The sequence below is a fragment of the Chanodichthys erythropterus genome, chromosome 12 (genome assembly GCF_024489055.1).
Source record: "Chanodichthys erythropterus isolate Z2021 chromosome 12, ASM2448905v1, whole genome shotgun sequence".
Taxonomy (NCBI): Eukaryota; Metazoa; Chordata; class Actinopteri; order Cypriniformes; family Xenocyprididae; genus Chanodichthys; species Chanodichthys erythropterus.
The window spans coordinates 58,932,165-58,958,684 of record NC_090232.1 but is presented as its reverse complement, the minus strand read 5'-3'; the positions used below and the strand labels follow the sequence as shown (position 1 = coordinate 58,958,684).

The window sequence follows — 26,520 nt, the reverse complement described above, 5'->3', positions numbered from 1 at the left end:
TGTTATTTTTCATCTGCAAATACCAATGTGGACTTTTATAAAGATCTGATTGGCCATTAACTTTTAAATGCATCATTATGCATTAATAGGAGGTTCTCCACATGAAAGACTCGCGACTGCAGATCAATGTGCTGCATTTCTCTCTGATACGGTAGGAAATTAGCTAAATGAAATGTCGAGGATGTAAGATGATTGACAGGCCAGTTTACGGTGACTGGATGTGACAGAGAGCAGACGCAATTGTATGACGTGATAGTATGTCCCAAAGCTTGTCTGCTCTTTTGATACAGACTCAAAAGTAAGTACTTTTTGTTCACAGAAAGAGTACATACTTTTAGGGCGTAGTATAAGTAGGCGAATTGGGATGCAGCAAATGACTAAAAGTAATCCGCCATTTTGTCCGACAAAGCAGATAGGAGTTAGAAGATGAACCTTTGTGGAGTTAAACTTTTGTATATTATATTTTGTATATTGACATCTTTCCGCGTTTGTAACAACATTGATTCTCATGTTCATTCATGTTTATTTGATGCTATAAATGGACTCGTAGTAAGAGATGATTGGTTTACGAGCCTCTTGAGTTGAGGCATTACAGCAATCTGTCACGACCATGGTCACGACACGGAAAAGAAAACGTGTTTTATTGTTTGAATTTCTTAAACTACACAGTTTTAAAACTGGGACTTTGTTAAATATCATAAGTAACCTGCTCTGTCTTGTCCGTCGACGTGTTGTCAGTGTCCTCTTTGCTCCGTGATGCATTTATCACCGTGTGTGGCGTGACCGCGCCACAGCTTGTCGGACGAAGCAACAGTAACTAAGGGGGACGGGTCTTTGCAAAGGGTCAGTTCGGCTAAGGTGGAAGTCATCATAGCTTGCGTAGTATAGACCCAGCTCCCAACCTAACTTTGAGAATAGATTAACAGCGATATTTTTTTTAATCGCCCGATAAGAGTCTAACGTTAACTCAGCAATTTAACGCCGATAACGACCCACCACTAATATAAATATAAATATATACATATATACACACACACACACACACACACACACACACACAGGGATGGGCAGTATTTATGATACATGTATTTCAAATGTGTATTTCAATTACAAAATAGTATTTTGTAATTTGTATTTGATAGGGTTGATGAAAATGGCTTTGTATTTTGTATCAAAATACTTTATTGTTTTGTATTTTTGTATTTTTAAAGTCTTGTAAAATACTTTGTAAGAAGTCTACATGATGACATCATAAAATTGCAGCCTCTGATTGGTGCCTACTCAATATTTTGCAGAGACTTGCGATCAGAAAAAAAATCAGTCAAAAATTTATGTTTGTGTGTGATCTGGTCAGTCTCTGGGGGAGTGCTCCTTTTGAAGTCTCCAAAGTTGGGAAGTTGGAGTTTTCTGTTTTACTTCGGAGGGTAACAAAGGTGTACAGTAAGTTTTGGTGTTCGTTTTGGTAGCCTAGGCTTAAATAGTATACAGATTTACATAATGTTCTTGAAAACATTACAAAGCAGCAATCACCTATATTTATGATTAACAATCAAATGATTAATTGGTTAAAAACTAGTTGCTATGAATACAGGTGCCATCAGTTGTCTTCTTATACAGTAAATGAGTTATAAATGAGTTGTTGTCATTGAGTCAGTGTTAGTGCACAAATGCGATTTACTAATGTTCATCAATTTACTGGTATTTAGACCATTATTTAACGCCCTAAAAAAGCATGTCTGAACCCATTTTGTGACATGGCTGCAATTGTTGCTGCTACGTAACCGCAGATAGCCTGTCCATCATCGATTAAAGCCCGCCCTGGCAATTTGACTGGCTCGGCCTTCTGGGAGCCGAGCATAATTACTCCACAAAGGATCGAGTCCAGACCGAACTTCCCGTCCAAAAAAATGTTGTGGGCGGGGTTCAGGCTGGCACCCAGGCTATGAAATTCCAATTTCACATATCAGAAATACAATTCTTACTAGTAAAAACAGTAATTTTTGATATCAATAATTACATTGCTACTAGTAAAATGCGAATTTTTGATATCAAGAATTCAATTGTCACTAGTTGAAATGTCAGTTCTTGATATCAACAGTTGAATTGCTACTAGTAAAAATTTTCATTTTGATATCTGAAAATCTATTTCTGATATCAATATAATTTCAGATATCTAAAATGGCTTTCTTACTAGTAACAATCACATTCCTGACATCAGAAACTAACACTGTCACTAGAGACAATCAAATTATTTATATCAAAAATGAACATTGTTACTAGTAGCAATTCAATTGTTGATATCAAGAATAGACATTTGCACTAGTAACAAAGTAATTAATGATATCAAAAATTATCAAATTTGCATCAGTAAGAATTTATTTCTGATATGTGAAATTGGAATTTCAGCTAATAAGAAATAAATTCTTGATATCTGTAATGGTTTTGTCGCTCTTTTAACATTTAAAAACATGAATTCTTGATATTAGAAATGCAATTTTCACTAGTGGAAATGCTGATTGTTGATATCAGGAATTACATTCTTGATATCAACAATTGATATCAACAATGACGTTTGATATCAATTGATATCAACAATGACGTCATCACTCGCAGAAATACATTTATGATATCAAAAATGAAATCACAACTAGTAAAAAACAAACTTCTTGTTATCTGTAACTTAATTCTTACATGTTAAAATTTCATTTTCACTAGTAAAAATTCTTATTGCAGATATCATGAATTCCTTTTAGGATATGTGCATAGTAATACATTCCTTTTTGGATATGTGCATAGTAATGACGACTGCCTGTTAATATTCAAATAAGAGCGTGATGTTTTTATGTGCTCAGAACTGCGATGAACTGTGGACAAACTGGCAATGGCAAAGACCCTACATCTAGGGTGGCCATGTGTCCGGATTTTGGCCGGACAGTCCGGATTTTAAGCCCCCTGTCCGGCGTCCGGCTCAGCCTCAAGCCGGACACTCATTTGTCCTCCTTTTTGGAGATGCGCTGAATCAGCCTAAAAAAACCCACTCAAGAATCTTTATTAGGACGCAGCAGCATAGCGTCTAATACCGTAAGATCTCTGGTCAAACAGACGATTGGCTGAAAGCGGTGTCAAATAAATATCTGATATGTCATTGGTTAAAAACGTAAACAAGCCTGCTGGCTACCTCATATCATCACGTTTTATGTATTTCTGTTATTTCCAGAAGTCCAGAAATGTTATGTTTTCTGGCACTGTGCCAGTCTGCCAGATTATTTTATTTATCTTTTTAATTATTTTATTTCCAGAAGTCCAGAAATTGTATGTTTTCAGGCACTTTGCCAGTCTGCCAGATTATTTTATTTATTTATTTAATTTCCAGAAGTCCAGAAATTTTATGTTTTCTGGCATTGTGCCAGTCTGCCAGATTATTTATTTTATTTTATTTATTTATTTTATTTCCAGAAGTCCAGAAATTGTATGTTTTGTCACTGTGCACTTTGCAAGACTTTTCTGAAACAGACATCACAATGTCTTGAATACAAATACTGTGAAACACTTTTTTGACTCTTGTGTTACATAGGTCTACATCAAATTGTCTAGCAATGAATAGAGTAGGCTTTTTCAGAGTCACTGTGTCATGATACCATCGATATAATGGACAAAATTGTATTACGAGTACATTGTAGTTGCGAGTACACCAGAGCAATTATTCCTATGCAATTATTCTTGCCTAACTAAATGCCACAAAGTGTCCTCCTTTTTGGTGTTATGGATATGGCCACCCTACCTACATCAATAGTGGATATTTGCCTTTTCCCCCTTTTTTCAATTTTACTTTTGTAAATTATGACTTTAGAAACAATCATTTGAATAAATGAAATCTAACCGATTTTCTATTTTTTTGTCTTGTAATTTGCGCCGTGGGCTGTACCATTAGCAGGGGGTGTGGCCGCGGACTACTTTCATCTCATTGACGTAACTATGACAGGCCGTTTTGACTTTTATTCATTCTCAGGATATGAATTCTTGATATCAACAATTCAGTTGTTGATATCAGGAATTACATTTCCACTAGTAACAATGTTAATTCTTGAAATCAACATTTGAATTTCCACTAGTAAAAACTAGAATTCTTGATATCTGTAATTGTATTTTCACTAGTGAAATGTCACAATAGGCTGCCATTCAAATTCAATTGTTGATATCAAGAATTGAGTTCTTACTAGTTGAAATTCCAATTTCACATATCAGAAATACAATTCTCACTAGTAAAAACGTCTCGGTTATGTATATAACCTTAGTTCCCTGATAGGGAACGAGACGCTGCATAAAAACGCTATGGGAACGCCTCTGCGTGATGTCGTCTGAAGCACGTATACAATCTGTCCAATCAGGAGTCGGAATGTCATAGGCGGGTGACATTACTGACCAGGAACCATAAAACCAGCCCGAAAACACTGTCATTCAGCTTCTCAAAGTCTGAAGCAAGTCGCTCTCGGACACGCAGGGAGTATGGCAAAGTTACGCAGAGTCTCGTTCCCTATCAGGGAACTAAGGTTATATACATAACCAAGACGTTCCCTTTCAAAGGAACTCGTGCTGCGTAAAAACGCTATGGGAACGCCATACCAACGTCGCCATAGTAACAAGTGACCGATCGTGTGAAGCCGAAGCGCACAACTCACAGTAACACCTGTGCCCCTGGAGTGGAGCCGCAATCCAACTCGTAAAATTTTACAAATGTGTGTGGTGAGGACCAGCCTGCCGCATCACAAATGTCAGAAAGGGAGACCCCCGAAATAAATGCCTTGGAGGCAGCCATACTCCTAGTCAAGTGCGCTCGGACAGCCAATGGACCGCCTCATAAGCAAGTGAAATGGCCTCGACCACCCACTTGCTCATTCTCTGCTTAGATGCTGGTAGACCTTTTCTTGGTGCACCCAAACATATGAACAGCTGTTCATCTTTTCTCCAGTTGGCAGTTCTATGAACATACGCATCCAATGCCCGTACTGGACATAGCAGATTTAGCTTTTCTGGTCCGACGACGTAAACGGAAGAGGAGAGAAGGCCTGCAGCATGATAGGTCTCGCAGTATTATTGAGAACCTTCAGAATATATCCCGGTCTGGGATGTAGAAATGCCTTCATATTACCAGGCGCAAATTCAAGACACGATGGAGCAACCGACAGGGCTTGAATGTCTCCAATTCTTTTTAGAGACGAGATAGTGATGAGAAACAGGGTTTTTAGTGTTAGAAACTTTTCTGCAACCTCTTCGATGGGTTCGAAGGGAGCCATAGATAGACCCTGTAACACAGTGGCCAAATCCCATGTCGGTACCCTCGTGTGAACTGCAGGTCTTATCCTCATAGTGCCACGAAGGAAACGTGTTATATGCGGGTGTCTACCCAAAGAGACTCCACTGAAAGGAGCGTGGTAAGCAGCTAAGGCCGCCACGTAAACCTTTAGCGTGGAGGGGGATAGCCCTGTGGAAAATCTCTCCTGCAGGGAGTCCAGCACCGTGCTAACCGGGCAGTTAACTGGATCCCACTGATGATTCTCGCACCAAGAAGTGAATAATCTCCACTTCAGAGCATACAGTTTCCTCGTGGAGGGAGGTCTAGATTGGAGTATGGTCTCAACAACCTCAGTTGAGAGACCGGAATCTATGAGACGTGCCCCCTCAGAGGCCACGCCCACAACTTCCATAACTCCGGGCGGGGGTGCAGTATCAGACCGCCCGCCAGTGAGAGAAGGTCCTCCCTGAGCGGTATTCTCCATCGGAGATCCGTCCAGGAGAGATACCAGGTCCGAGAACCATACTCGGGCCAGCCAGTATGGGGCTACCAATAATAGCCGAACCCTGTCCCGGCGAATTCTCTCCAGAACTGGGATAGTCAAGTCAAGTCAAATTTATTTATATAGCGCTTTTACAATTGGTAATTGTTTCAAAGCAGCTTTACATATTAGAAGCACAGAAAAAAAGGGAAGTGGTTAAAACTGTACAAACAAGCGTGGTAATATGTAACATATACAAGATGGTGCTACATTAAGCCAATGTCGGCTGACTTCCAGGGGTGGAAAAAACCCCCTAGGAGAAAAACCCAGCGTGCTAGCACTGGGAAAAAAGTCCTAGGAGGGAAAAAACCCCTTGGAAGATATATATATGTAAATGTATATGGAGATCAAAATCTGAATTGTACATTTTTATTATAGAGATTAAAAATCGATTATATATAAATATATGTAAGCGGATATGGGGATCCTGGGCTACGTTGTAGTCAGGTCCAGACGCAGGTTCTCCATCTGACCTGGATACAGCCTGGATCCAGCACCCGGCAAACCTCAGGATAAGCAGAGAGACAGATATTAGCGTAGATGCCATTCTTGTTCTGATGTACAGGTATATCTAGTGTTATAGGAAATGTTCTCGGTTCCGGCCGACCTAATTATTGCAGCGTAACAATCCTTTAACGGATTTGAAAAATGTTAATTTATTGATAATGTGTTATGTGTATGCAAGAGCAAAGAGATGTGTTTTTAGTCTAGATTTAAACTGACAGAGTGTGTCTGCTTCCCGAACAATGCTAGGAAGATTGTTCCAGAGTTTAGGTGCTAAATAGGAAAATGATCTGCCGCCTTCAGTTGATTTTGATATTCTGGGTATTATCAACTGGCCTAAATTCTGAGATCGCAATAAACGTGAAGGACTATAATGCATTAAGAGCTCACTTAGGTACTGGGGAGCTAAAACCAAGAAATGGGGGATAGAAACCAAGGTTGCTTCCATATGTCTAGAGCACGTAAGCATCGCCGCGTGACTCTGATCATACGAAACGGATTCCCCCTCGGTGAGAACCCCTTGGTTTTGAGCCACCACTGCAGCGGTCTCATGTACAGCAGGCCGCAAGGTATAATGTTGGATGCTGCTGCCATCAGACCCAACAGTCTCTGGAACTGTTTTACAGTGAGTGACTGGCCTTGCCTTATGTCCGAGACGGTATTGAGGATTGATGTTATTTGAGCCGGAGATAAACGGGCTCTCATAATCACCGAGTCCCATACCACGCCCAGATAAGTGGTTCTCTGTGCAGGAGAAAGCACACTTTTCTTTGCGTTTAGTCTCAACCCCAACTTTTCCATATGAGCGAGAACAACACCTCGATGTTGAACCGCTATCTGCTCTGATTGAGCGAGAATCAACCAATCGTCTATGTAGTTCAGAATGCGAATGCCCTGCATGCGCAAGGGCGCCAACGCCGCATCTACACATTTGGTAAATGTTCGGGGTGACAATGCTAGGCCGAAGGGGAGAACCCGATATTGGTATGCTTCGCCCCCGAAAGCAAACCTCAGGAATTCTCTGTGACGTGGGAGTATTGACACATGGAAATACGCGTCTTTCAGATCTATTGTCACAAACCAGTCCTCGGATCTGATTTGTGACACGACATGCTTTATTGTGAGCATTTTGAACTTGAGCTTTGCTACTGTTCGATTTAGTTGTCGTAGATCTAAAATCGGACGTAATCCCCCGTCTTTCTTTGGCACAATGAAGTAACGGCTGTAAAAACCCGACTCCTTGCTGGGAGGAGGAACCCTTTCTATTGCTCCTTTTTGCAAGAGTGTCTGAACTTCCTGTGCCAACACCAGAGCCTGCCTGGGATCTACCACTGTGGTCAGAATCCCGTTGAATCAGGGTAGGCGTGTTCGAAACTGAATTTCATACCCCTTTTCTATAGTTTGCAGGACCCACTGAGATACTTTTGACAGATTTTTCCACTCTGACAAAAAATCTACTAAGGGAACCAGCCCCTCGAGGCTGGCCTCTGGTGGAACATGAGCACCTGTAACGGCTGACCGGCAGGGAACAACTGATCTGGATGACTCATATTTAGAGATCGCGCACCACCCTCGGGTGACACGCGGGGAAGCACTGCGCCCCGGCATAGCGGCGGGGTTGGCAGAGCGCTCCCCTGAGGGCACTGAGGACACACAGGCACCGTGTAATGAGGTGAATGCTGTGTGACTTCGGTAGGGAACGCCTTCAGAATCCTGACGGTTCTTATGGCGTCAGGATTTCTTCAAAGCCCTCTTAGCGGCAATGACGGCCCTCAGATCCGTCCTGCCCTTTGAGGACTTCGGCTGAGCGCGCTGATCCGGTTCCCAACTCCTTGGAGGGGGACCCTGGGTGGCAACACTCTGCTTTTGGTGTTGTCTGTGTTTCGAAGCGCTTGTACTCGGTCCCTGCTGCCCTCGCCCGGCAGCAGGGGGAATTTGGGCCCGTCGAGGAAGAAACTGCTGCAAGGCTGCAGACTGTTTCTTTGCCTCTTGGAACCTGTCGGTGATGGTAGAAATAGCATCACCAAACAGGTTGGAAGGATTCAGTGGGGCATCCAGGAGAAACGCCTTATCTTTGTCCTTAATCTCAGTGAGATAAAGCCACAAGTGCCGCTCCGTAGCCACCAAGGAAGACATAGAACGGCCGAAAGACTTAGCGGTCTCCTTAGTGGCACGGAGGGCGAGATCGGCAGTAAGGCGTAACTCCTGGATCAGATCAGCCCCAACCTCATCACTTTCCCCCAAATCCTTCAGCAGATCAGCCTGATATGCTTGCAAGATGGACATAGTATGCAAGCATGCTGCAGCCTGACCTGCTGCCGAGTAGCTTTGCCCACTAGCGCTGAAGTAGTCTTGAGCGGCTTAGTGGGCAACGTCGGGGCTTTAAGGGATGATGCTGCCTGCGGGGAGAGATGGCTCGCAAGCATCTCTTCCGCTCTTGGCATCGCCCCATACCCGTGTTTCCTCATTCCTGCCACATTGCTATATATGGAGGTCTGAGGTGTGTAAACACAGGTAGATACCAGCTTCTTCCAGGATCTCGACACCTCAGTGTGGAGATCTGGAAAGAATGGTAATGCCCAACGTGGAGGCTGAGCAGACCGAGATGGCAGAAAGCGTTCATCCAGTTTACTTTTCACGGTCTGCTCTTGCTTTTCGGCTGGCCAGTCGATGTTTAACTTAGCGACTCAGAAGCGGGACCCGAGCCTTGAGGAACGCGAACCGAGCCACCCTCCTCGAAGAGGGCTCGGCGGGAGCGCAGCGTACGCAGAGGCATCTGCTCACAATGCACACAAGCAGCCCCCTCGAGAGCTGCCTGGGCATGCTGCACTCCCAAACAAACAACACACATTACATGTGTGTCCCCGTCCGGGATAAAACGTGGACAAGGGTGCACACACTTCCTGTAGAGTTGTTCACTCGCCATATCAAAAAGCAGTTTTGCAATAGACAGACAACAATAAATAGGACAGACAGTATCACACGAAGCGCTTGCTGAAGACACAGAAGCTGAATGACAGTGTTTTCGGGCTGGCTTTATGGTTCCTGGTCAGTGACGTCACCTGCCTATGACGTTCCGTCTCCTGATTGGACAGATTGTATACACGCTTCAGACGACATCACGCAGAGGCGTTCCCATAGCGTTTTTACGCAGCGCGAGTTCCCTTGAGAGGGAACTTCATTTTTACTAGTAAGAATGAAGTTTTTACTAGTAAAAATTGAGTTATCAATTTTTTAACAAATTATCAGGAATTACATTTCAATCATGACAACTGTCGGAGTGGATTAAATTCAACCAGCATTTATTGGCATGGGGTATGAAGTATACATGGCTTGATTTTGGCGTACGTGATCTGCTGCTGTTGCTGCCGAGTAGGCATGTGACAGTATCAAATTTTCATGTTGCGATTAATTGATGAAGCTTTTATCACGGTATACGGTATTATCACGATATTAAAATAAGTTGCAAAACCATTTTTGTCATAGTTTAACAGGTTTAAGAACTCTTTTTGTAATAAAACAAACTCTGACTGAAATTTTCAAACAGATTAAAATGCAAAAGAATTGGGCTATAAAGAACAACAGATAACACTTTACTCTATTTAATGCATTACCTAAGATTGAGCAATAGCTACATTTGATATAGAAACTGTTATTTTTTGTTAATGTTCGTTTAGAAACACAACTGATCATTGTTAATTTTATCTCAGGTCCATTAAATAAGTTATTTTGATTTTAGTAATGTTATTAAACAGTAAATAAGAAATTAACATTAATTAATAATAATTAATACTTTATAAGTATTTTTATTGTCAGTTTAGTGATAATGAATTAACATGTTAACTAATGAAGCTGTATGTTTTCAAAGTTTTACTGAACAATAACAAATAATCAGAACATTTCTAATCATTAGGGCATGTTGTAGTCCAGATTAAAATGTTTAGGTTTGAAAATAAATATCCTTTTAAGTCTTTTTTTAAGTATTCAGTATTTGGTGCTGTGATGAACAACACTGAGATTACAAAAAAATGAATGGTTGTTTGAAGCATTTTAAAAACTTAACTAGCGCAGTTACTTTGTTTGCATGGTTTCCGTGGTAACCACTGCACGCTGCTGTTCCATCAGCGCCCTCTGCTGTCGGAGAGTGAATGCGCACTTTCATTCAGCTCGTCTCCTTCACTGGTTCCGCCATGTGCTTCTCGTGCACGTTGGGATTGTTTACATCTGAGCGCGTGTCCTTTTAACCCAGAATACAGCGGTGTTGTGAATTTTATACGATTGATGGGTAAAGTATTCTTAATTGCCTTATAAAAAATTAATAATTGGTAATAAATTAATATTTACGGTATTCTGAAGTGCCGACGATTACAATATCGTGCATATTCATTATCGCGATTTATTGCATTACCGAATATCGGCACAAGTATACTGCTGAGCAAATACAAATTGTTCAGCTTAGTCAAATAAAATAACAAGGAAAAGGCTGCTGCAAGAATGGTAGAACCCCCCTAGCAGATCTCTACAGGTGGCGCTGGGGAGGAGGAGGGATAATTGCGCTTCACATTGCGCAGCTTGTAGATCGCAGGCTAGGGTACGATATATACTGTATGGTTGCGTGGATATGGAATTACTTCCGATTGGCTGATGCCATGGCATAGAAAGAACCAATCAGCGCTCGGTTAGAGTTTCATGACTGAACTTTGTATTTCCACTAGTAACAATGTTAATTCTTGATATCAAAATTTGAATTTCCACTAGTAAAAACTAGAATTCTTGATATCTGTAATTGTATTTTCACTAGTGAAATGGCTGCCATAAAAATTCAATTGTTGATATCAAGAATTGAGTTCTTACTAGTTGAAATTTCAATTTCACATATCAGAAATACAATTCTTACTAGTAAAAATTAAGTTTTTACTAGTGGAAATGTAATTCCTGATATCAACAATTAAGTTCTTGATATCAACAACTGATATCCTGAGAATGAATAAAAGTCAAAACGGCTTGCCAAAGTGTAGGTAAGGCGCGTTAAAAATAGTTTTGACGCAAATTGACAGAGGTTCGAATCCTCCTTTTGCCGAATTCGCTCTACTTCCTTTTCCCATCCATCAGATTGGAAAGGCATTTATCTTCAATAAAAATGAAGATATTCAAAAAGTGTTGAACTTACAAACTTAAAAAGACTTCCTATTTCTGCGGTTTGTGCATTTTATAAATCAAATTGCATCGTTGACAAAATGGATGTAAACTGACTACAACGCACAGCACCATGCAGCACCAAAATTCGCAATAATGGAAGTATAATGTTCAATTCATTTAGTGTATTTATGCATATTGATACACCGTTTACTCTTTTATGAAACTATCATAGTTAATGAAGCCCAAGTGCCACCTAGAGGCCTATTATGTGAAGTGTAGGCTGGTGAAATGGTGACATAAAAAGAAAGGACTTTATTAGGTTACTATTTTTGATAATTATGCAGCATTATGAAAAAAGTTCTCTCCTCCTGCATTTATTTGATCAACATACATATATATACAAACAAAGAGAATACTTTTTTTATAGTGTTTAACAAACTACTGTTGTTAGGTTTTATATACACACACATACATACATATATACACACACACACACACACACAATAACAACGACAACAACAATAATAATAATAACAGGCTGACAACCCAATGGGCAAGATTACATTCTTATTAAATCATTGTCTCTCCCACTCGGAACCCACTACAATTGAGAGACATTCCAGATGCATACTGTATTTCATTCAAATATATTATGCAACTGGACCATCAGAGGAGTTAGTGAATAGGAAAGAGGTTCAAAAAGACTTTATCATTCATCTTGTCCAATGTGGCCCTATACTTCAAGTTAATGGACAACATATTACTGTAAATAAAATTAATACAAGTTATTAGCACATTACAGTGTAGCTATCATGCCATATTTACGCATTCATTGGACAGAGATATTTCAGCTCATTATTAGGCTATCCCATACGAGAAGGTGTCGGTGTACATAATAATACATCAAAATGTACATTAAAAATGTTCAGTAGCCAGTTTCATTACATAGTTTTATAATGCACAGGCCTTTAATCAAAGAAACACCAGCATGAATTTGTGCACGATGACAACAGATTCTGTATTAGAGCCATATGTAAATGTCATGGATGGAACAATAAAAAAATAGTCCATTGATGTATTCGAAAGTGTAATGAAAACAAAAATAAACATGAAAAACGACATGAGGTTATGTTCATGTCAATGGTAAAATAAATGATACATGAATGAATTGTTCATTTTTTTCCCTTAATTTTCAGAAGGACCCGGTGGCCAATAAAAACAAACAGGATGAAACTACTTTTTTTAACAAAAAAAAAAAAAAAAAAAAAAAATCAAGCCATAATATAATTTTTATGTTTTATTAACTAAACAAAATAATAAATGAGCCATTTCTCTGGACGGATGTTCTTCCTCCATCTTTGGATTACAGAGGATTATGGGAAAACTACATCTCATTAATATTCATTAACTCATTACCATAGCTATTCTTACCTGTAAAAATTGCATTTCTAGATATCAGTAATTGAATTTTCACTAGTTGCAAGAGCAATTTCAGATATCAACCGTCTTTGTTGATATCAATAATTACATTGTTACTAGTAAAAATGCAAATTTTTTTAAATCAAGAATTCAATTGTCACTAGTTGAAATGTCAGTTCTTGATATCAACAATTGAATTGTTACTAGTAAAAATTTTCAGATATGTAAAATGGCTTTCTTACTAGTAACAATCACATTCATGATATCAGAAACTAGCATTGTCACTAGTGACAATCGAATTATTGATATCAAAAAATGAACATTGTTACTAGTAGCAATTCAATTGTTGATATCAAGAACTGACATTTCACCTAGTGACAAATGAATTATTGATATCAAAAATTCACATTTTTACTAGTAAGAATTGTATTTCTGATATGTGAAATTGGAATTTCAACTAGTAAGAACTCAATTCTTGATATCAACAACTGAATTTGAATGGCAGCCTATGGTGACGTTTCACTAGTGAAAATACAATTACAGATATCAAGAATTCTAGTTTTTACTAGTGGAAATTCAAATGTTGATATCAAGAATACATATTTCTGCGAGTAATGAAATCATTGTTGATATCAAGCATTAACATTGTTACTAGTAGAAATGTAATTCCAGATATCAAGAATTAACATTTTAACTAGTGAAAATTGAATTGTTGATATCAAAATGTCATATCCTGGGAATGATTAAAAGTCAAAACGGCTTGCCTATTGCCTTCTCCAGGATATAAATTGCTGATATCAAGAAATTCTAGTTTTTATTAGTGGAAATATAATTCTTGATATCAAAAATTAGCATTTTAACTAGTGAAAATTGAATTGTTGATATAAAAAATGAACCATGTTACTAGTGGAAATGTAATTCTTGATATCAAAAATTGCCATCATTACTAGTGGAAATGTAATTCCTGATATCAAGAATTAGCATTTTAACTAGTGAAAACTGAATTGTTGATATCAAGAATTCATATCCTGAGAATGAATAAAAGTCAAAATGGCTTGCCATACCAAACAGTTGCTTCCCTGTCTAATAAAATTCATAATATACAGTACTAAAGTGTCTTTTATTTTGTTGAAAAACCATGGATATATCAAACAGGAAATCGAGGGTAATGATGTCATTGATAGGTGATACACGGACACGATGTGTGTCCTGGTTAAAATTGCTTATTTCTGTAACGTCTGGATGGATCCGTTCAGAGTCAATAAACTTTGTAGTTTTCAGAACGCTTTTAACCTGATGAATTGTGTTCTTAATCACTAAATCGGCTCCGAACAGTCTGCTAAAGATGAGCCCACTTGACACTTTTGTGGACCTGCGAGGGTAAACAGAAAACTCCCAACTTCCTCACTTCGGTGACTTCAAAAGGAGCACCCCCCCAGAGACTGACCAGATCCACATTCCAACACCCCACACACACAGCGACACACAAAACACACACACAGACACACACAGAAACACACAATCATACATTTTTAACTGTATATGTAAACTACCACTATGCTGAAATATATACTTCATATATTTTAGGGCCTATGCATGTTTCCTAGTGTTTAAATGAGTGTTTTTGTGCTAGTGTGCATTTTAATAGTGGAATTCTGTCTGTAAACCATAACTTCTTGTCGAAAGCCTTTCTGATCTGCAAATTCATCTAGGAGACCAAACCAAACTTTGCCCGCCAAATAGTGCTGCGCATCTATTGGCCACTACAATTCAGGAGGTGTGTTAGTTTGGGTTTCCATAAAAACAACGACACACACCTTTTCTTTGTTCTCCCAGTGACCTCCCGATCGTCTCGTGCACGTCTCTCCGGACGCCTCAGATGACCGCGCTTCCCAACCACGCGCGCAGCTCGGGAGGACCACTTCCTTAGACTCTCTCTCTCTTCGGCTAAGTTACTCCTCAGTTTAAACCGGAGAAACCCTCTCGGAAAGGACCAACCAAGCCAAGCGCATTGAAACTGCTACTCACGGACTTGAACCAATAAGCAAGTATTATCATTTATCTAAAATTTGTCTAAACTGATTTCTGTGCTGGCTCTCTCAGGGTTTAACGGTGTAATTTGCCATTCTTTGATCATCTTTCTTTCCCTGTCTTTTCTTCACTTCCACTCGTGTATATATATGTGTATACTTCTGTATATATTTTAGGCGTATAATCTCTGTAGTCATAGCTGCATATCTTAAACACTTAATTCATGCTCGATTGTTCTCTTTGTTCTTTCAGCTGAAAACCAAGTCACTTTAACGTTTTTCGATCGCTTTGTGCTTTGATGCTATAACAGCAAGTTATTTTCATGGCCAGATAATAACTCTGTTTATAATGTTCCTCTAATTATTAAACCAGAACTAATCATATATGTAATTGATTATAATTCGTTGTAATTGATTCACAATATGTGTTTAATTCCCCGTTGGGCCGATATATGAATCATAATTTATTCATAACCTTATGAATTATTATATTCATATTTCATCCATAAATTGATTAATAACCGCTACATTCGTTACATATTTGGTGGAGAATGCGGGCAACGTTTTAAACTTGGTTTTTGGTAAAAGAGCAATGTAGAATAATTTGTGTGTGATTTAATGTACATGCGCGCTTTATTCAGTGAGAAGACGCACGGGTCCTCACTCTACGCACCGTTAACAAGCTGCTGTTTGTGTCTAAAAACACTGCAGGCCTAGCCTTGGTTGACCGTGAAATAACTGCAGTTCATTAATATTCAGACTCGTATGCAAGAGGGCGACAGTCTTTTGCAAATACAGTTAAATATTAATTTCCGCTTGAATTAACGAATTGAATCAAGCGTTTTGAAACGAGTTTAGTGGCGATATTCCCACTAAATCTCTTTTATTAGTATCTGCCACTATTAAATCTGAATTAATTGTGTCGTCCAAAAAATTCACAATAGTTGGCGCTCATGGGTTACGTCGTTCGGCATAGCTAACCAAACCACGTGATCCCCCTTACAAATCTAAACAGAGAGCAGTTCATCTGCTTTAACGATTGATGTGTGAGAATTTGGAGCTATATCAGCATCCTGATCCAATGTTGATTTGTAACACGCGGCGAAGGAATCCCGCAAGCGTTACATGTTCGTGTGCACTAAGTCTGCACAAAACTTTGGGACTGATTCCCAAAGTTGTGTACTCGCGATAAGGAGTGCACGTTTAGTGTCCAGTGAATTGGCACCAAAGAATCCGCGAGATTCTATAGTGTAATCGTGATCGTGCAGTTAAAACAGCGTAAGGGCCAGAACCCCACAAGTGCGTTGGTTTTTATATCACGAATTAAAGAAAGGGGATGCAGTAACTCTGACCTGACGCCAGAGGGCAGTCTGCTCAGGTGTGGCACCCCTCCCTACTTACTGGTTGTGTGGACTCATGGACGCCACCGTGTGGACGTTCTGAGTTAAAGCCGCTCCATACTTTGAACTGAAATTATCCCCAAATTATCTTTTGCTTCTCTATACTGCGGGGAGTTGTAAAAGTAATTTGCTTTTGGTGGTTATGCTTTCCAATCGTGTTGGAATGTGTTTTACTGATTTCAATTTAATTTAAACACGTTTAAATTTTTAATTTAAATTAAGTTTCCCTTCCAACAAGAGAATTCACTTTCTGAGAGTGCGCCCCCTGGTGGACACTGCCAGATAAGTCAATTATCTTTTCCCTTGTATTCTTCTCCTGTATTCACAGATCTACTCTATCTTATTTTATTTTAGTTTATTTATTTTATTTTTATTCTACTTTGTTTTATTTAATCTATTCCCTTTTTGTCTTTTCTCTCTCTTTCTCTTAAGTTATTTCTTTAGTTTTACTTTGGAAATTCATTCCCTTTTATTACTTAATGTTTTATTTTATTCAATCTTAGTTCTGGGTCCTGTTTGTTAATGGCTGGCAATAACATTCACGCACACCCAAGCCTCCCTTATTTCATACACTTATTTTGAATTTAATTAAATAATATTTAATTCAATTTTAAAATTAAGTAGTGTCAATCAGTTGGCATTTTGCTCATCAATAAGCAATTCTCTTTAGGGAATCTGCAAATAGGGAAGGCTTTCTCCTTTCTTTCTCCCATTCTGTTATTCTATGCACTCATTTAAATTTAATTGAACAGTTTAATTCAAATTTTAATCAAGTGCATCTGAATTATCCTCGTTGCTTTCTCTTTTCCCATTCTGCTATTCTGCGCACTCGTTTAATGCAAATTTGAATCAAGTGCATCTGATTTGTTTTTGTTTTATTTTATTTTTACTTCTGTTCTGCTTCTAGCTAGTTCACTTTAGACCCCTACTCTTTTATCATACACACTTGATTATTTAAATTTGGTTTAAACAAGATTTAAACTGAGATTTAAATTTACAATTAAGCTGTGTTTGTGGGACCATTTGTGTATCTGCAGATAAGGCCCTTCACCGCCTGGTGGTGAGTTGACAGTCGCCCCAGCGAGTTCCAGTGAGTGGAGCTGCCTGGCTTGGCGGTTCTTGCACTAACTGTGTGTGAATCGAGGACATTCTGACCTCGTATCACGGGCAACACGCAAGGACATCAGCAAGTTGTGTATCAGGTACAGGGAGGCAATGAGCCAGATTGACAACAAACGGCAATTTTGTTTAATTTCCCTGCTCAGGCTTCTGCACGACAGAACCGCCCGTTTGGAGTAACTGCCCGTAAAGGGGACAGACTCTGAGTTTAGGGAAAACTCAATTTTGACCGGTCACTCGGGCCGTTGGCGCAAATACCTTGCCAAAGTGCGCAATTGTGCTGGTGTTCCCTGTTTGAGAGGTTGCACCGTGGTACAAAGGGGACAGGTGGCCACGGACACCGCAGAAGAGTGTTTGAACGTCGAGGAAAGGTGGCCTGCCATTGAGTTCTTATCTGAGCACCCACGATTCACCCAGGCCTAAATTAGTGACATACAGTCACTGTTCTGTTTTAGTTTATTGCTATTCTATTTTTATTCCTTTCTATTTGTTTACTGCTCTATTTCTCATTTAATTGCATCCACCCTGTTCTGCTTTTGCTTCTGTACTGTGTTTGTTTCTTTCAGTTCATGTAAAAGCAGAGCCTGTGAGAGCCATCACGAGAAACTGTGTAATAGATAGACGACCGAGCAGCGAGAGTCATCAAAGGACTCTTAGGGCTACCGCCTGTCAAAATCTTTATTCAAATCCGGCACTCACCCACACAGATTGACCCGCGTGGTCCTTTTGGCTATCGACAATTAAGTGTCTAGCTTACATTCCACTAACTGTCTGCACCAGTTAACTGGAACCAAATCAAAGAATTATATAATCATGCATTATTATAAGTCGTTAGCCCTGCGCGTGCTTGCATTGGTTCTGTTTGTGCTGTCTTTCTCTCGCCAACAGCAAGCTAACGTGTTCAGAGCAGCCAGCCCCATGGGGACGGACTCAAGACCGGGTTGGGCTCCCTGACCAGCACGATCCTGCCCAACGACGCTGTGGATCCCCAGCACCTAAGCAACGAGCAGCTGGACGACAACCTGAATCGACTAATGGCCCACGATCCAACGCCGAGCTACAAAGAATGGGCGAAAGTCATCCGAGCCATCGCCCACAACCTCAAGCTCCAGGCGGAGGATGCCCAGAGGAATCAGGCCCAGATTCATCGTCACCACGATCAGCGACTCGTCGAGACCCAGGACCAGTGTTGGACAGCGGACGAATCCAAACCCGAGCTGCAGGAGGAGCTGCAAAGACTTCAAAAAGCCCTTGCAGAGCTCCACCTGGAGGTGGGGCGTAGAGAACTGACTGGAAAACTCCAACACAGCGAAGCTCCCCTAGCCAAAGCAGAGACTAAGCTGAAAGACAGACACACTAAAGCCTTGACCCTGTGAAAATAATCTCAAACAGGCCCAGAAAGGAGTTATGGCTCCGAAACAACAGAGACTATGTGAATGAATTTGACACTGGTTACAGAGTACTGAAAAGTGGCATGGGAGGGGAAACACACATCACCGAGTTTCCCCTAACCAGTCAAGAAGCCCTAATTCCAAATGGGGTTAAAAGTCCACTGCCAAAAATGTCCAGCGGCCAAGAACCATCGCCAGCAGCTGTCACATCCAACTGCCAGCACCTGCGACAGGCTCTGATCCAAAAGCTTTCTGACCCTGCATCAGATCAAGGGCTCCCTGCTGCCATGGACCTAAAACGGGCAGACTGAAAAACCCATACACTTGCTACAGCTGACTGCAAATGGCCTACTTTAGAGCACGTGGTCAGCCAGCGATGGAGGAAGATTTCATCTTCAACACTCTGCTTCTCCCAGAGCTGCACCCTGCGGTGAGTGATCACCTGACAGCCTTGGCCTGCTCACGCAGTATGTCTACTCAGCAGCTGCAAAACTTGGTTGACGAAGCTCACTCCAAGCAGAACACTGCTCCTGAAAAGACTGTAGAAAATCAAACCAGTTACACAGTCTCCGACCACTGCCCAGAAACCTGTCCTTACCTATTTGAAAGATTGAGAAATGAAGCTGAAAGACAAAATCAGACTCTCAAGTCACAAAGATGTGAGCTGAATGTGCAGTCGCACAGTCCAAATGAGGTCCACCTTGAACACACAGCTCCCATGCACCACACGACTGGTCGAGTGTGTGTAGCGCAAATGGACACGTTTCCCTGGTTCACTCACAAAGACCTGCTAGACTGTTTTGAGCCCTTATTGAATGCCAGACTGCTGAAAATCTGGGCTCAAGTGTGTGAACTTCTGCCTTCCCAGTCACCTAGACCACCTGAGCCAGATGGTCAGGTCACAGAGGTCGCGGGAAATCTCCCAGCTAACCGCAGGAACCCCGGCTCAGAGCACAGTTCAAGGTCGCCACCCGGCGTACTTCAACTCACCATAGACTGTAACTCTCTCTGCTCCAAGGTCACGACAGACTCACAGCTGAATGATGTAACTACAACAGACATTATTCTCACACTGTGGGCAGACAACTCAGCCTTCAGCCACACGCTGTTAAGTGCTCTCAGTGAAGGAACACCGGACCTCCCATTTGTCAACAAGCAAACACACTTTCCACTAGACTTTCGTCTGCCAACCATGATGACTGTCAAGGACATCTGCGTTTTGAACTTCAAATGGAACAACCGGCATTTAAACCATCACTTCCTAGTCCTTCCAGACCTCCTGATGCACTCTAATGCTCATACGGACAGTGCAAATGAGTTGTTGTGGGCCCCGATGACTGTACAGCTTCCTGTTGTTCCTGTCAACACTGCCAACTTCCTGTCAGGCCAGAGTATCCAACAGTTCTGCATCCTGATCAACATACAGGCAATTGTAGTACCACCTTACATCAAAGGGGGTGCTGTTTGGCTCAATGGGCAACGTGGTCAAACCCTAAGCCACATGCTAGGCTCCTTCACACTTTCACCTGAAGGCGTGGAACTTGGACTTGCTCTAAAAGCCACACCGCTAACTGAAGTGTCACCCTACGTAGCTCACAGCTGGCTCAACGAATGCATGGTCGCAGACATCAGCATTCCCAAAGCCTACCATCTAGAATGGATAGTGGACCACGGCCCCTATGACTTTAAACTCAGGTTAACAGTCATTAACTTAATACCAGCTGCCATGATCCCAGAAGGAAGCTTAAGCAATACAAGTTTCACGGCATCCTTCAAGAGCATCTCCATCACTCCCATCAAACTGGTACCCACCAAACAGGTGCGCAGAATGGAGCTGATGGAGGACCAACACCTCGCTAACCAGCCTGCCTGTGAAACTCAGGAAAGCGCTGCACCTCTGACAGCCAACCTGATAGCTAACACCACAACAGAGGAGCCATTCCCAAGGTTTGAGCCTAAAGGCCAACAGATCCAGAAAGATGCAAGTGCGCTAAAGAATGACGCAGACTGTCAAAGACTCAGAAACGTCTTGCACAAATTCAAAGTGACATTTGACAAAGACCTTTTATGCTGTGGTCTCACTAAACTTCACACAGTGCATAGTGCAACACACCCAAATGCTCCTCCCACCTTCATCAGGCAGTACGAAGGTCACATCGCCCCACATGAACCAGTGCAGGAGTTTGTTCATTCAACAGAAAGAAAAGGTGTTATCTGCCCAGGCAACAGCACCTATTCAGTCCCTACCTGGTCCATTGTCAAACCAGACAGCAAATGGCGACTCACCATCGACTTCAGGAAGTCAAACCAGCAAGTGCCACTGCCACAACGTGCCAGAAAGCACAAGTCTGCACAGAGCGGAGATTCAGCTGCCTGCCAAAACGCTATAACAGCACACCAGCATTGACATTTGAGATAATGGTACCCCAACAACAGCGACCAACCTGTCACAGGTACCTCAAAGAGAATGCGTGCCAAGGAATGCCCATGGCCAACGTCGAGGGACGTTCCTACATCCATGAGGGCATCCTACAGGAAAGTGCAGGGGTACGATGGTTAAGCGACCAACCCTGCCAATCACAGAATGGCAGGTGGGGTCCCCAATCATGTCAGTATGGTGAAGCAGCAGCTACCCTCATAACTCTTCAATTCTCCGCTGTCCATAACATCAGAGAACTCAGGTGCACAGACTCACACTATGCCAGACCTTGTTTCACATGCCATCTTCTGGGCTGGAAACAAACTGGTTTCAAGACTGAATGCAACAAGCAGGTGAAACATCAACACCTGTTCCAGACACGTGATCACCTCACCCAAGCACATGACACGATCACTTACGGGGAAAAGGTGAAAAGATGCTTAAAGCAACCAGGGCGTGACAAAGGCGTGAACGACCAAACTAATGCCCTTGCCAAGACTGGCACCCTGCATAACAAGCTATGGTCACACCCACCCCATTCACCCACCCTTAGTGTGACAACAACAACCCGCAGCCAGCGGACTGTTCCTGCAACATTTCCTGCCTTACTGCCACTGCCACTGACAACCAAACTTGCCAACACTTCCATGCGAAATGTTTTGCACCACCACTCATACCCCTCCAACCTCCCGTTCACGGCATCTGGTCCCATGACGGCCCCTGGCCACAAACGACTACATGAGACCAACCACATGCTGAGTGTGGGAGTGAACTTTCTAAAATATGCCCCTGATGTCGTCACAGCGCCAAAGCTTGTACTGCCACAGGGCCAAAAGGTGGGTGAACTGATATACACCCACGACACACCATGTGCCAAACACCATGGTACCAGAACCACGGACGAGGCATTAAAACAAGTGCCGCACCGGCCCAGCATGCAGCAAGATGGGGCAGAGCACGCCAGAGGATGTCAAGTTTACCGTCACGTCCAGACTGCAAACGCAAAGCACCGAGCTTCACTGCAAAACCGAGGAGTCACGTTTCCACGGTCAGTCGACCAGAAAGACGGGACGGTAAAACCTCCTCTGATGCTCATGGCCATCACAGACACCATACAGGAGTCAACTCAGGTGTTCCCCACGGAACTACTGATGGCACGGCAGGTGCCACTGCCACTGCCGTTGCACCTGTACCAACCAGGAGACTTGAGTCTCATCACAGCCTGCTCTCCTCATCAGCATCGCAACAAGCTCTGCCTACAACTGAGAAAACAACTCGCAACACAGAGCCAAACCCTGCAAACCACCTGGAAAGGTATTGCGGTGGTTCTCTGCACTCACAGTTTCCTGCTGATCCAAACGGCGAACTCAAGGAAGCAACTGTTTACAGTCCTCCAGAATGACTTTGCCCAAAATCAGCTGGTTATAGCTCTGTTGACAGACCTGCTACGAGAAATTAGCTTCTCTATGGACAGAGTGGCTATGAATAGGATTCCTCAGTATCCTACACAAACTGTGCTGGACTTTGCTACTGGCAGACCCAAAGACACGGTCAATGTCAGGTGGCGGCAACGTAACACCCATGCCAAAAAACACTCAGTTGCGGTAGCCTACCACAACAGCAACCCACGGCTGTGCCCGGCTCCCCACTTTCGCAGGTGTAGTTTCACCAAAGACTTTCAGTACTTCTGCCCAAACCAGCTCTTCCTCAGAAACCACATTGAAGGAATGGGCCGGTTGCAGCCCATGACCAGCGACACACGCTGCCCGGCCAAGCCTCGCACCCCAGTCATCCGAACACAAGCCGAGATTGTGGGTGATCGACTACTCATCCACACCCCCACTCTTGCTGCCATCCTAATCTACAATCAGCACAACACCGCCACTCGTGTCAGCCTGCCCAATCCAAGTAAGAGGATCCAGGTACCCCTGAGTTCCATCTTTCATCGCAGCCATCTGGCAGTGCACTGTCTCTCAAGCAAAGAGGACCAGTCAGAACTGGAAATCCCATCCTCCTCCAGGAATCACCATCACACCTTAGATCCAGGACTGGAACTGAGGATTGACAAAAGGGGGTCCCAGCTAAGTAACAGTACCCCCATCGATGCAGCCCTCCAAGCACTCTCACGACTGCCTGTCCTGACCAGCTCACCTAAAGCCCAAGCTTGGACTGCTGCCAACACAATCCGTTGCCTCTCCATGGCAATCAAGTACGCACTCGCCTTGGGCCTGGCCTTCATCCTATCCAAAGGGACCAAAGGGATGCAAGAATCCACGGACAAGTGCCTGTCTGCCCTTCCTCAAGGACCAGTAGGAACCACCTGCTGCGTGACCATCCGGATCCATGTGCCATCAAACTTGGTTAACGTCCAACGAAGTCTGCACAGGAACTTCGTTGGCCGAAAGGGGGACTGTAACGTCTGGATGGATCCGTTCAGAGTCAATAAACTTTGGAGTTTTCAGAACGCTTTTAACCTGATGAACTATGTTCTTAATCACTAAATCGGCTCCGAACAGTCTGCTAAAGATGATCCCACTTGACACTTTTGTGGACCTGCGAGGGTAAACAGAAAACTCCCAACTTCCTCACTTCGGTGACTTCAAAAGGAGCACCCCCCCCAGAGACTGACCAGATCCACATTCCAACACCCCACACACACAGGGACACACAAAAACACACACACAGACACACACAGAAACACACAATCATACATTTTTAACTGAATATGTAAACTACCACTATGCTGAAATATATACTTCATATATTTTAGGGCCTATACATGTTTCCTAGTGTTTAAATGAGTGTTTTTGTGCTAGTGTGCATTTTAATAGTGGAATTCTGTCTGTAAACCATAACTTCTTGTCGAAAGCCTTTCTGATCTGTCGAGTTTGGTCTCTCCGTAAAGCTCCGGACTCGAGCTATTCACTGAGGTGGGTCACATGGCTGACATATGCATTTTTCTGTGTGTTTAATGATACTGTGAAGAAAGCACTCGAAGATCTCGAAATCCCGTCTGATAGCCATTAAGTATGCAAATTCATCTAGGAGACCAAACCAAGGAACTTTGCCCGCCAAATAGTGCTGCGCATCTATTGGCCGCTACAATTCAGGAGGTGTGTTAGTTTGGGTTTCCATAATAACAACGACACACACCTTTTCTTTGTTCTCCCGGTGACCTACCGATCGTCTCGTGCATGTCTCTCCGGACGCCTCAGTTGACCGCGCTTCCCAACCACGCGCGCAGCTCGGGAGGACCACTTCCTTAGACTCTCTCTCTCTTCGGCTAAGTTACTCCTCAGTTTAAACCTCGTTTGAAAAAACCCGCCGGAGAAACCCTCTCGGAAAGGACCAACCAAGCCAAGCGCATTGAAACTGCTACTCACGGACTTGAACCAATAAGCAAGTATTATCATTTATCTAAAATTTGTCTAAACTGATTTCTGTGCTGGCTCTCTCAGGGTTTAACTGTGTAATTTGCCATTCTTTGATCATCTTTCTTTCCCTGTCTTTTCTTCACTTCCACTCTTGTGCATGTGTATATATATATATATATATATATATATATATATATATATATATATATATATATATATATATATATATATATATATATATATGTGTATACTTCTGTATATATTTTAGACGTATAATCTCTGTAGTCGTAGCTGCATATATTAAACACTTAATTCATGCTCAATTGTTCCGTTTGTTCTTTCAGCTGAAAACCAAGTCACTAACGTTTTTCGATCGCTCTGTGCTTTGATGCTATAACAGCAAGTTATTTTGTGGCCAGATAATAACTCTGTTTATAATATTCTGTGAGGGACTTAGTTTGCTGGACAAACGAACAGTTTCTCTAATTATTAAACCAGAACTAATCATATATGTAATTGATTATAATTCGTTGTAATTGATTCACAATATATGTTTAATTCCCCGTTGGGTCAATATATGAATCAATTTATTCATAACCTTATGAATTATTATATTCATATTTAATCCATAAATTTATTAATAACCGCTACATTCGTTACATTTCTCTGGATTTAGAATTTCTTGGAAACATTTGGGATAAGGTAAGTACAACAAAAAATATAACATTGTTTTAGTGGTTTTTGAATATTTTAATCTAAAAATCCTACATATTTGTGCCTTTAACTGATTGCATATGTCAGATTTACTGCATGACTCGGACAAAGAAAAGCTGTTGCTATCAAACATTGTGTACTTAAATCAACTGAGTCAGTGTAATGGTGAAGGGATAGATCAAATGGGCCAACTGATGGAAGGTTTGCGAAGAAATGTCATGCTCCCTTGTAAAAGTATTTTGTAGTATTTTCAAAATACAAAAATACAGTAGTTTATTTTGATACATGGCGTGGCAGCTGTATTTTGTAGTTTATTTTGATACATTTGATATTTTATTTTAAAACACATTTTGATGTATTTGATGTATTTTCATTTTTGGGTAAACTAACCCTGTAAGAGCTCAAGGATGTTCTGGCTTGGCTGTGGAAGACTTGACCACAATGGTTTCCAAATGCTTGGGTCTAACCAACCCCAGTCTGTTGCCACCAGTACATCCTTAGTTGGGGGGATTTGGCCTCTGTTGTCATGTCATCTGCATTCCAGGCATCCCATGCTATCTTCTTGCCTCTGGTTGCAAATGAAGATACTATGTCATAACTAGAGAAGGCATAGAACACAGGAAGGGCCTTGGATTTGTAACTGTCAGTAGTCTCCACATCCTGATGACATGGGTCAACCAGTACACTGAATGATGACTATCTGCTAATCTGTTTGTCACCATTGACAACTGGTGTACAACACACAACTAGCTTCATAAAATAAAGTTATGATAGCTACCGTTTTCACTCAATGAGGTCTGCTGGGCAACTGCTTTTAGTATCCCCAAATGCAAAATTAAAGAGCAGAGGTGACCGTGCCTTTGCAGTAGCGGCCCCCAAACTCTGGAATAATTTGCCTTTGTACATTAGGCAGGCACCTTCACTGGCTGTTTTTAAATCGCATTTAAAAACATATTTGTATGGGGCAGCATACAACACAGTATGAGGGTTACCTGTTAGGAGTTTCTTTTAAGTGTGTGCTACTAATTATTATTGTATTTATTGCATTTTTATTAGTCTTTCATTTAGTTTTTATTTCTGTATTTTATTATTATTATTTTTATGCTTTTTAGTTTTATTGTTTATTTTATATTGTTTGTACAGCACTTTGGTGAACACCTGCTGTTTTTAAAAGGTG

General features: G+C 41.7%; 1 protein-coding gene across 5 annotated transcripts in view; it reads right to left on the bottom strand.

Moving 5' to 3' along the window:
- Positions 1–26,520, bottom strand: part of psip1a (PC4 and SFRS1 interacting protein 1a) — a 246,632-nt gene that overhangs the window by 61,473 nt on the left and 158,639 nt on the right. The window lies entirely within an intron of this gene.